Source organism: Lathyrus oleraceus, chromosome 7 (assembly GCF_024323335.1).
Source record: "Lathyrus oleraceus cultivar Zhongwan6 chromosome 7, CAAS_Psat_ZW6_1.0, whole genome shotgun sequence".
Classification (NCBI taxonomy): Eukaryota; Viridiplantae; Streptophyta; class Magnoliopsida; order Fabales; family Fabaceae; genus Lathyrus; species Lathyrus oleraceus.
The window spans coordinates 420,342,809-420,355,801 of record NC_066585.1 but is presented as its reverse complement, the minus strand read 5'-3'; positions in this window follow the sequence as shown (position 1 = coordinate 420,355,801).

The following is a 12,993-nucleotide window of genomic DNA, read 5'->3' as shown; positions in this document are numbered from 1 at the left end:
TCTGGAGTAAAGAAGCCCTTTGGTAATGGTCAGCGCAAGAAAGAGGGTGATTCGAGTGCTGTGTATGCCCAAAGGGGACACGGTAGGGATCATTACTACCAGCATACTGCTGCAGTAACGATTCCTGCTGGTAATCAATTTGTACAATAGCAACAGCAGCCACCTCAACAGAGAACACAGAGAGCTGGGTACCAAGTGAGAGGAAGGATGGCAGATCGTCAGTTTGATAGGCCACCCATGACGTATGCTCTCCTGTTTAAGAAGTTGAAGGATCTTGGGTTGGTTCAGCTGAGGACGTTAGCTCCGTTAAGACCAGATCAGAGGCCTACCAATTATGATGAGAATGCCAAGTGTGAATTCCATTCTGGTTCTCCCGGGCATAACATTGAGGGTTGTAAAGCTTTTAAACATGTCTTTCAAGATTTGGTGGACTCTAAAGCCATCAATTTTGCACCATCGTCGAATGTTAATGTTAATCCCATGCCAACGTATGGTCAGATGGGGGTGAATGTAATTGCTGAGGATCTGGGTCGTATCTGCGCCGTGGGTGAAGAGACTGATAGTGACTGCGAGCTTGACTCGTGGATAAAACCGTGCGTACCAGGAATGAAGATCCAGAACTGGAAGGCCGAAAAGATCATCACTGTCACTCTGCGTGAAGAGTAGTATTTCTGTTTGTTAATCCTGTTTGCATGAAAGCCATACGTTTTGCCCGAAACGTAATGGTCCATTGTAAGGGCTACCTCATGTGTTTCATTTTGCAACATTTGCATCATTAATAAACGGATGTTTTTCACATTAAAAGCGGTGTTTCCTATGTTTCATTTATTTTTGCAGTTTAAAAAATAACACAATAAAAATGGCAATGTTTATTTTCATTTTTCTTCCTTTTAATTTGTCTCGTCCCAACTCTAAAGCAATGCATGAATCAACATTCATGCAGATGTGATCATTCTCCGGATCTCATTGATAACAATTCTGTTACACCCCTATATGACTTCGACAACCCGATTTATCATGCCGAAGAAGAAGGCGATGAAGATTGTGAACTGCCGGAAGAGTTAGCCAGGTTGTTAAAACAAGAGGAGAAGGTGATTCAACCGCACGAGGAGCAAGTTGAGGTTGTTAATCTGGGTACCGAGGAGTTCAGAAAGGAAGTAAAAATTAGGGCCGCTTTGGAGGTGAATGTCAAGAGCAGAATGGTAGCACTGTTGAAAGAGTATGTTGATATCTTCGCCTGGTCTTATCAAAATATGCCAGGGTTGGATACCAATATTGTTGTACACAAGTTGCCATTGAGAGAAGGTTGTCCTCCAGTGAAGCAGAAGTTGCGCAGAACTCGACCCGAGATGGCCATGAAAATCAAAGAGGAGGTGCAGAAGCAGTTGGATGTTGGTTTCCTAGCTGTCACTAATTATCCGCCTTGGGTCGCGAACATTGTGCCGGTACCGAAGAAGGATGGAAAGGTGAGGATGTGTGCGGACTACCGGGATTTGAACAGAGCTAGCCCGAAAGATGATTTCCCATTACCTCACATCAATGTGTTGGTAGATAATACAGCTCAATTCTCGGTGTTTTCCTTCATGGATGGCTTTTCTGGCTATAATCAAATTAAAATGTCGCCAGATGATATGGAGAAAACAACGTTCATCACACCGTGGGGGTACTTTTTGTTATAAGGTGATACCATTCGGTCTCAAGAACGCCGGTGCCACGTATCAAAGAGCTATGGTGACTTTGTTTCATGATATGATTCATCATGAGATCGAATGCTATGTTGATGACATGATAGCGAAGTCCCAAACAGAAAAGGGGCATCTGGTAGACTTCGCCAAGTTGTTCGATCGGTTGAGACAATTCAAATTGAGGTTGAATCCGAATAAGTGCACTTTCGGAGTGCGGTCCGGTATGTTGCTGGGGTTTATTGTAAGTGAAAAGGGAATCGAGGTTGATCCTGCTAAAGTAAAAGCGATACAAGAAATGCCTGAACCGAGAACAAAAAAGGAGGTTTGTGGTTTCTTAGGTAGATTGAACTACATTTCACGGTTCATATCTCATCTAACGGCCACGTGTGAACCCATATTCAAGTTGTTGAGAAAAGATCAAACGGTCAGGTGGAATGATGATTGCCAGGAGGCATTTGAAAGAATAAAAGAAAATTTGCAGGAGCCTCCGATTCTGATGCCTCCTGTGGAGGGGCGACCGTTAATCCTGTACTTGACAGTCCTCGAGGGGTCTATGGGGTGTGTACTGGGGCAGCATGACGAGTCTGGTCGAAAAGAGCATGCAATTTACTACCTTAGCAAAAAGTTTACCGACTGTGAAACAAGATATTCACTGCTCGAGAAAACTTGCTGCGCTTTGGCATGGGCTGCTCGCCGACTGAGACCGTATATGCTGGTTCATACCACTTTGTTGATTTCCAAGATGGATCCGATCAAGTATATATTTGAGAAGCCAGCATTGACCGGACGGGTTGCGAGATGGCAAATGATTTTGACTGAATACGATATCCAGTACACTTCTCAAAAAGCAATAAAGGGGAGTGTATTGTCCGATTACCTCGCCCAACAACCCATTGAGGATTATCAACCGATGAAATTTGAGTTCCCCGATGAGGACATCATGTTTCTCAAATCGAAAGATTGTGAGGAACCTATCCCGGAGGAGGGGCCTGACCCTGAATCCGAATGGATTCTGATGTTTGATGGGGCTGTTAACGTGAATGGTAGTGGAGTTGGTGTTGTTTTGGTTACGCCGAAAGGATCCCACATTCTTTTTGCTGCCCGGCTAACATTTGAATGCACCAACAATGTGGCTGAATACGAAGCTTGTATCTTGGGTGTCGAAGACGCGATTGATTTGCGAATCAAGAACCTTGTTATCTATGGAGATTCAGCTTTGGTTGTGAACCAGGTTAATGGGAAATGGCTTACGCATCAATCTCACTTAATTCCATACCGGGATTATACGAGGAGGTTGTTGACGTTCTTCACCAAGGTGGAATTACACCATGTGCCGAGAGAAGAAAATCCTTTGGCAGATGCTTTGGCTACTCTGGCCGCTTTGATTAAAGTGCAGTGGTGGAATCAAGTTCCTAGTGTTGAGGTGGGACGACTGGATAGACCGGCTTATGTGTTTGTTGTCGAAACAGTGCCTGATGATGAAAAGCCGTGGTATCATGACATCAAGCGTTATTTGGAGACCCAAGAGTATCCCGAAGGAGCGTCTAAGAAGGACCGAAAGACTCTGAGGAGGTTGGCCATGGCGTTCTATCTAAATAAAGATGGAGTTTTGTACAAGAGGAATTTTGATTGGGTTTTGCTTAGATGTGTCGATGACAAAGAAGCAAGCCAATTGATGAAAGAGGTGCACGAGGGGTCGTTTGGTACCCACGCCAGTGGGAATGCGATGGTGAAAAAGTTGTTAAGGGCTGGATATTATTGGATGATAATGGAGGCTCAGTGTTTCAACTTCGTGCGGAAATGTCATAAATGCCAGATTTATGCTGACAAGGTGCACGTGCCTCCAAATCCGTTAAGTTTGATGTCGTCTCCGTGGCCGTTTGCTATGTGGGGCATTGATATGATCGGAAAGATTGAGCCTACGGCTTCGAATGGGCACCAGTTCATATTAGTGGCTATTGATTACTTCACCAAGTGGGTGGAAGCGACATCTTATGCAAACGTGACAAAATAGGTCGTAGCCAGGTTCTTGAAAAGAGATATCATTTGCAGATATGGGGTTCCTAAAAGAATCATCACTGATAATGGTTCTAATCTCAACAACAAGATGATGGTGGAACTATGCCGGGAGTTCAAGATCGAGCATCACAATTCTTCTCCTTATCGTCCAAAGATGAATGGGGAGGTTGAGGCGGCTAATAAGAATATTAAGAAGATTGTGCAGAAGATGGTCGTGACCTATAAGGATTGGCACGAGATATTGTCGTTTGCATTGCATGGGTATCGAACCTCAGTGCGTACGTCTACTAGGGCAACGCCTTTCTCGCTGGTGTATGGGATGGAAGCTGTGCTACCAATTGAGGTCCAGATTCCGTCATTGAGAGTTCTGATGGATGTGAAATTGGAAGAGGCTGAGTGGGTAAGGACTCAGTATGAAGAGTTGAGCCTGATTGAGGAAAAGAGGTTGGCAGCCATTTGTCATGGGCAGTTGTACCAGCAGCGAATGAAGCGTGCTTTTGACCGAAAGGTGCGACCTCGTGTGTACCATGTGGGAGATATGGTGTTGAAAAGGATCCTTCCTCCTCAGAACGATCGTCGGGGCAAGTGGACACCCAATTATGAAGGTCCATTCGTGGTCAAGAAGGTTTTCTCTGGCGGAGCCTTGTTGTTAACGACCATGGATGGCGAGGATTTTCCATCCCCTGTGAATGCGGACGCAGTTAAAAAATACTTCGTATAAGAGACTCGCTGGACGAAAAGAATAAAATAGTCCAGGCAAAAATGGGCATCCCGGCAAATCAAATAAAAATGAAAAAGGTTCGGGCAAAAATTAGGGATAAAAGGAAAAAAAACTGTACACCCGGCAAGTCGAAAACCCTACAAGAGCGGCTTGGGCAAAAAGAGTATCCCGGTGGACTGAAAACCCGAAAGGGCGGTCCAGGCAAAAGAGGGAATGAAACGAATAACTGTGTCTATCATGGTCGTTTGTACTTTGGTTAAGACACATGGATAATCTGAAAGCGGAGATCGGTCGGAAGCGTCTTGTTTCGGAAGGCAGAAAGTGCGGAGAGTCTTGAGGACATATGGGTTGTAACCGGGTTGGAACTCGATGAGATCACGGGTTCACATTGCCATTAGGATAGATTTTCCTTTTGTGCATAATTATCTCTTTTCAGGGATTGCTTCCTGTCTATTGCTCAGTTACGAGCCACCTTTTTCAATCAATAAAATGCATATTCAGTCAAATAATTTTGTTTTTGTTTTCATGACCGCTTTGATTGCAAAAACATCCGTTTATTTTGATAAAGAATCTTTGCATTTTGAGACATAGGGGTCCCTTTCAATGCATGTTTATATGATTGAAAACCTGAAATCTTATTCGGAAGGTTGAGTGACCTGGGTGTTGAAATTTTGGCACGCCTGGGGCACGTTTAATCTAAAGATCTCTTTTGCAGGTGTTGTTGGTTATTTTCACTCACTTGCAGGTTGTGGTATGAAGCGTTTCTTTTTGACAAAAGATTCCTTTGAGGTCCAATCAGGGACAAGGAGTTGAGGAATTGTGTAAAGACGACGAAAGAATTGCGATGATCCTAGAGGGTTAATAAGAAGACTCTTCAAAGTCTGAGGAAGTGGAAAGTTGACACTATGGTTGGATGGTGAATGTCAGTGTTCGACGATTCGATAGGTGTTCCGTGTCAAAGATTCTGTATCTCCCCAGCGGGTTCGAGGTCGGTGTTTCCTCGGCAGCCAGGCCTGAAGTTTGCTGTTTCCCCTAGCAGGGTTGAGATTGTTATTTCCCCAGCAGGTCTGAAGGTTGTTGTTCCCCCGGCAGGGGTGAGCGTTGGCAGTTTTTCCCCAATAAAGTCCCCAAGCGGATTGAGTTCAATGGAGGTCATCCCTAGTAAGGGTTGCTCTTTCCTCGGCATCAGTGTTATCCCAAGCAGAGTTGGAGATTGGAGTGATATCGAGTTCCTCAGCAGAGTTGCTCGTGTCGTCCCCTGAGGGGGATATTTTTTATGCATTCATCATTTAGAGAAGCATAGCATATTGCATAGTTAATTGCATAGCATTTCCATGGTTATGAAGCATTATGCTGTAAGGCTCATGCATCGGCATTGCAAGCATAAACTAGTCTCGAGTCGTGGTTACCGTTTGAGAATTGGTTTAGCTGGTTGGTGAAGATGTTACTCTGAGGAGTTTGGCATCGTGATCTTGAATCAACCGTATTTCCCAGTAGCGCGATATTGGGGGAAAAAATTCCGTCGTTCGGAGATGGAAGTGAAGATTAGAGAACGTTACGCGATCAGCGCGGAGATCGGGGTCCACCAGGAGAAAAGGAAGTGCTGGGCATTTTCTGGAGAACGGGGTTCAAATGGAGAAAATGAGATACGGGGTGTCTTCTGGAGAATGGGGTTCACAATGACGATCGATAGTCATCGTCCAGCGACTGGGGTTCAAATGGAGAACGGGGTTCATTGTTTGGTAGCGAGAGTGACATGAAGTTGTCGGGGTTCAAATGCGGTGATCAGGGATCATCCGCGCAAAAGGAAAATATTTGAGTAGGGGTCCAAGAAAGAAAAATCAAAGAAGTTTTGGGGGTTCAAGAAAAGCAAAAAAATAAAATAATAATAATAATAATAATAATAACAAAGAGAAAATCCCCCAGCACTTGTGGCATTCAGGCCAATTTTCCGGTATTCAGACCGATGTGGCATTCAGGCCAATTTTTTCCGGTATTCAGACCGAAGTGGCATTCAGGCCATATTTTCCGATGTTCAGATCGAAGAAGTTTCCGACGTTCAGGTCGACGTAACTTGTGGCATTCAGGCCAGCTTTCCGGTATTCAGACCGAAGTGGCATTCAGGTCAGATTTTCCGATGTTCAGATCGAAGAAGTTTCCGACGTTCAGGTCGATGCAACTTGTGGCATTCAGGCCAGGTTTCCGATATTCAGACCGAAGTGGCATTCAGGCCAATTTTCCGATGTTCAAATCGAAGAAGTTTCTGACATTCAGGTCGACGCAACTTGTGGCATTCAAGCCAGGTTTCAGGTATTCAGACCGAAGTGGCATTCATGCCAGGTTTCCGGTATTCAGACCGATGTGGCATTCAGGCTAATTTTTTCAGGTATTCAGACCGATGTGGCATTCAGGCCAATTTTTCAGGTATTCAGACCGAAGTGGCATTCAGGCCAATTTTCCGATGTTCAGATCAAAGAAGTTTCCGACATTCAAGTCGACGTAACTTGTGGCATTCAGGCCAGGTTTTCAGGTATTCAGACCAAAGTGGCATTCAGGCCAGTCTCTCGGTGTTCAGACCGATGTTAATAATCTCATATCGTCTGATGCTCAGATCGAAGTCATTTCCAGTATTCAGACTGATGAGTGGCATTCAGGCCATGGGTATTTCTGTGTACCATTTATTTTGGTATCCAGGTTAGCATTCTTTTTCGGTATTCAGACCGACTCTCACTGTACCAGACGGATTCTTCTTTCGAGACCACCTCTTTGCCGATTCTAATAGGCATTGTTACTTCACTTCACTTCAGTGTGAAATTCTAGTGGAGTGCAAATTGTTCGTTTGTTCTTGGTATTCAACCACTCTTCACCCTGATCATCCGAAAGCCGAGGTTGTTCATATTGACAGGTTCACAGTGGATTGAATAGGGGCAGCTGTAACACCTCAAAATTTGCCCTCCTTTTCTTGAGACTAGTTTGACACATTGCATTTCATGCTTAGAGCATTAGGCATTGCATTTTGCATATCATATGGAAATAAGAAGGTCATCCTCCAAAGTCTTTTCAAAAGATGGAGAAGTTACATGATTCAAGCCTGAGGGTCTCTATGAATTGATTATCAACCATCTGAGGGTATGGGCTTCAATTAGGGTTTCTTGATTCTTCAAAGGTCTTGAGCATGATTTTTTTTGCAAGGATATATTACCATCATCATGGTTCTATCATCATCAAGGGTTTCAGAGTTCTTCCTCAGGTTCCTCTGGATTAGGGTTGTGACCTCTGGTCAACCCTAATCAATGTCATTCTTCCCACTAGGGTTTCTCAAAGAGATGAGGTATTTTCTTGGGATGAGGATCACATGGTTATCATAAGGGGCTTACATGAGCTAGGGTTTCATTTTTGAGCAATTTCCCCAAGTGGTAGAGGCTCAAGTGGATCAAGGCATTTCAAGGTCATTTGAGGACCAAAAAGTCAACTGTGCAGTCAACTGAGGGCTATGAGGTGGGGAAATGAGTTGAGACACCTCAATCATGTTCAAATGGGGTCCATTCATCATTTTAAACATCCATCTTGAAGATTCAAAGGTCATGGCAAAAGTTACTAAAAATGGAAAGTGACCTATAATTCCAAGTTTCCAAATTTGGCAAGTTTTTGGTCCACTTTCAACTTGACTTTTCAATATCAAATATTTTTCAAATGGACTTTTGGTGAACATGAAAGTTGTAGATCTTTGTCTCCCCTTTCCAAAAAGTCCTAATTCATGTCCATATGATGAATAGTTAAGGAGTTATGGTCATTTGATCACAAAGTGTGCATGGAAATTCAAAATGGCATAACTTTTGATACAATGCTCCAAATTGGTTCATTCTTTTTGAAAAATGCTTCTCATGTTCAAGACATCTCAAATGTGCTTTTGCCATGCATAGGAAAAGTTTGTATGCTCATTATTTCACACATGTGCAAATTGAAGAAAATCTTCACCATTCATTTTTGACTTAAGATACAAGCAAAATAACACTTCAATCTTGACCCTTGGATGTTCATGAGTGGATTAAAGCCTTAGAATGGGATGTCTCATGTGTATTATGGCCATGAAGTGTCAATTTTCATTTTTTGCAAATGGCTTAACAACTCACTAATCATGATTAATGGATGGTTAAGTTGATTTTCAGTGTGATTAGCATGGAGTATAAAAACAGAAACCCTAATCATAACTGCCATAACTAACTTTTGAGATCAAAATTCAAGAAACTCTCTCAAAATTCTCTCTCCTAGAATCTTAATTTTTCTCACATAAACCTCAAAGATTATCATATATTCTTGATCCTCATGCTTCACTGAGCAAGAATCATCCATCATTTGGTGCAATTCATCCAGAATTCGAGCAGTTCAAGCATAATCTCATGTTGATGGATTTTGGAAATTGAGGTGAATGCAAGAGGTTTCAACCATTGCTTTTTGCACAAAGCTTCAAGAGAAGTTCAAAGGAGTAGATCTGGAGCATATGAGCTTGAGAGGACGCGAATTTAGAGATCTCCATTTCAGGTGAGTTGAAATTCACTTCCTTCTTTTGATGTTTTTAAGTCATAGATTGGTAGATCGTGTTGCATAGGTCATGGATATATGCTTAGAATTGAAAATGAGTGAGAATTGAGGAAGTTATATGGACTGGAAGTTTGGATCTCAGATCTTCTTCGCTTCGATTTGCAAAACCTAGTGAGAATTAGGATGATCCAAGGTGATATTTGTAACCTACGTTGAAAACTGAGTCGAATGGTATAAGCCTTATAAATTTTTGGAAAAAAAGTTAGTGGCGCCGCCGTGTGGCTCGCCGGAGAAGACGACCGGAGCGGAGCTCCGGCGTCTCTGTATTTTGTTAGGGTTTGGCTGACTGGATGCCATGTAGTGCCTTGCGTGGACGATTGATTGGGCACGGTTCCTTTGACCAAAGCCATGCAAGCGTGGAATGATGACTGGGTAGCTGACTGTGTTTAATGAAACGCAGTGTTTCATGATTTTAAGCGTGAGCCATTGATCAGATGTGCGCGCCAGATCCAACGGCTGATGATTTTTTTGGATTTAATTTGAATTATTTGTTTCCCTCCATTTCCATTGTATTATCCAATTATTTTGCTTGTTTTGTAAAATTCATAAAAAATGCAAAAATAGTCCAAATGAGTCCCAATTTTTTTTCATAGTTTTGTATGGATGTCTACTTTTTTATGGTGCTGATTTCATGAATTGTTGATGTCTGGATTTTTATTTGTGAATTTTTGAATCAACATTGTGCCAATTTGACCTATTGCATTCAATGTGTTGTGAAATTCTCTATGTTGAGCCATTTGATCTAATTTTTTGCATACATGATCTTCATACATGACATGAATTATTGGTCACTGGTTTAGAATTTTCCTCACATGTTATCATTGTTTTTGACACATAGAGAATAATGTGACAATTTGTGTCACATTTTTGACATTGAATTGGTGCATTTTTGTTTACATTGCATTTGCATCATTCTGGACTTGATTTTTTGCACATTCAACATTCATGGCATGATGAACTTGTACAAAAAAATCCCAAGGGCATTGCATGCATTTCTGATTTGATATGAATTTTCTAAGTTGGAAGTTCATTTTGTGCATATTTTTTATCATTACATTACATGAACCAATTGAGGCACTTGGTTATTGATTTGATGTTGGTCCTTTTGAGGACATTGAATGGAGTGTTTGAAGGTGTAATGTGCAAAAGATTGGGTTCTGGTTTGGTTTTGAGTTTAGTCTTTGTACTAAGGCTTTGTTGTGTTGATTGGATGTGCATAAGCTAACTTTGTCTTGTGTTTCAGGTTTGGATACTCATCATTGATGATTGTGGGATACAAAATGAATTGAGTACTAACCTATTTTGTTTTGTAGGGTTTTGATTGATGTGGAGAGCTCATGAGCTCATTTGAGTGCTGAGGCACTTATGCACTGCATTATGTAACTGTTAGAGGGTTTCACTGCTTGTTTTCTGGTTTTATGACTGAAGTACTAACTGTTTAGTCTTTGTACAGGTACCTTAGTTGCTTGCTTGCTTTTGCTCTTGCTTGAGAATTGGATTGTGGTTGACACACCACTCAGGTAGTTAGCTTCTTACTTCATGTAGTCTGGAAGTCCTGTCACCTTTTTGGCAGGCATTTTGCTGGCAAGTCCTCCTTCAGAGGCTCTGTTTGTGTTTGTTTAAAATTGTGCTCAAAGACCTCCAAGGAGAGGCATGTGATATTTGATAAGACCTCCAAGAGAAGAGGCAATTGACGGATAAAAGGGATTAGCAGTCAATCCCCCGTTATTCAGTGTGTCGTTCTTTATGCTCGCACTACGTGTTGATGCTTCTGAACATGTGCTCCAGATCTTTGTCCAGAGTCTGGAAAGTGGAATAGGATCCCACTTTCTGGATTCCCACGCTTTCTTTGTCATGAGCTCACCCCGGCCAGGGTTAAGAGCTATGAGGTCTCATTCTCATTACCATTTTGATCTGCTCACCTTGACGTTCAATGTCAGTGTTTAAGAGCCCAGTTGATTACCCTTACAGTTTGGCTTATTTGTCGAGGTTAATATGACCCCTCTTGACTAAAGCCCACCCATTGTTTGGGCCTCTTGTATGGATATAGAGTGTGATGTTTGTTTACTTGTGGTGATATGTTTATCTGCTTTCCTCTTCTCATCTCCATTTCTGTAGGAGTCGTATGATTGATTTCTGAGGAAGTTGAATGCATGTTAGACACCTCAACCTAGGGATTTGATTGCATGACAACTATTAGGCTCGAGTCTTAGTCTCCCTATTAGTTTGTTGTCTCCCTGGTCTCTGGTTAGGAGAGTGTTTTACCCCTGTTAAGGGGAACTACGTCGCCCTGATTCTCATACCAGATGAGATACGTAGGCAGGAGGTTGCGAGCAATCTCTCCGGGCACCCTTTTTATTTTTGTGTTGTGTTGTTTTCGTCTGTTTATTCATCCTTTTCTTTGTTTTGGGTGTGAGTACTTGTTTGTCTGGCGTAGGCGTGTGTGGTATGTTTATACCTTGGGGGGTTCACCTACATTCACTTTGGGGTTCATCTTGGGGGTTCATTTATGACGGTTGTCATTCATTTGGGGTTCATCTTGGGGTTCATTTGTGATGTTTGTCACTCATTCGGGGTTCACCTATATTCACTTTGGTTACTTGTTATTCATTTGGGGTTCATCTCGGGGTTCATTTATGACGGTTGTCATTCATTTGGGGTCCATTTGTGATGATGATTATTACTTGGGGTTCATCTTTGGGGTTCATTCGTGACGATTGTTATCATTTGAGGTTCATCTTTGGTGTACGCTGGTTAGTGTTTGCTATTGTTGGGAGTCGGGTGTAAGTCCATGTATTAGCATTCTGTTTCCTTTTGTTTGTCGTTGTTGGGAGTCAGGTGTAAGTCCATGTATTGGAATTCTGTTTCCTTTTGTTTGTCGTTGTTAGGAGTCGGATATAAGTCCATGTATTGGCATTCTGTTTCCCTTTGAGTGTTTCTTTTGACGTCTCAGCGTCCTATTTTGGTGTCTTATTTCAGCGTGCGTTAGCCGAGCTACGAGTGCTCTGATTCTCCTCTAGATAGAGAAGATACGTAGGCATAGGACGCGATGTCCTAGCGAGCATGTCTCCCCTTTTCGCGAACTACGTTGACTCTGATGTTTGTTTCTGACAAACTACGTAGGCCTAGGATGCAACATCCTGCCGAGTCCACTTCCCCAGTTTTCTTTCTCTTCCCCACCTGTTTATCATTCCAGTTTGTGTAGTTTTTTGAGCAGTTTATTAGCAACCTTTTCCTTTCCTTTGAGCTATTTTTTGAGCGTGGATCTCGTCGAGTACGGCGGACGTGAGGGGTGCTAACACCTTCCCCTTGCGTAATCGACCCCCGTACCTTGCAATCTCTGGTCGTAAGACCGGTCCTTTCCCTTTCTTAGGTTAGTCCTGCGCTCCCTTTCCGTCATAGGATGAATAGCGTCGGTGGAGGCTCTGTATTTTCCGCTGGTTATTTTTCGCGTTGCGACAACTAGCAGAGGTTCTTTGAGAAGTTTGATGAAGATGGAAAGAATTGTGTTCAGGCAGAGTGTGCAAATGAAATAGATGATATTTCCAATACTAGGAGATGATTCATTATTAATGTGGCTTTTTCTTTCATTGGGCAGACAATATTTTTGTTACCTTTTCCACTTCTCATTAATTGCCATATTTTCTCAAGAAACCAATCCCCTAATTTTCCCTTTTCATATTTCAGTTGAACAACATACCAATCCCTTGCAGTCCTGTTGGTTAGTTGCATTTTATGCTGTAGAACTATGAGTTTGTTTTCAACATATTTTCTACATGAGTGATGAAAGCAAGTGATGTACTTGGTCCAGCTGTGCTGAATATGTTCTTTGGACAAAGGTGTACCATCCAGGTTGTCATAATATAATGTCATAACATCGAGTGTGACATTGTATATAATTATCAGTAATTTCATCCAACTTGGTTGAGCATTGTTGCTTTCATCTGATATTTTCTCAATTTCCTT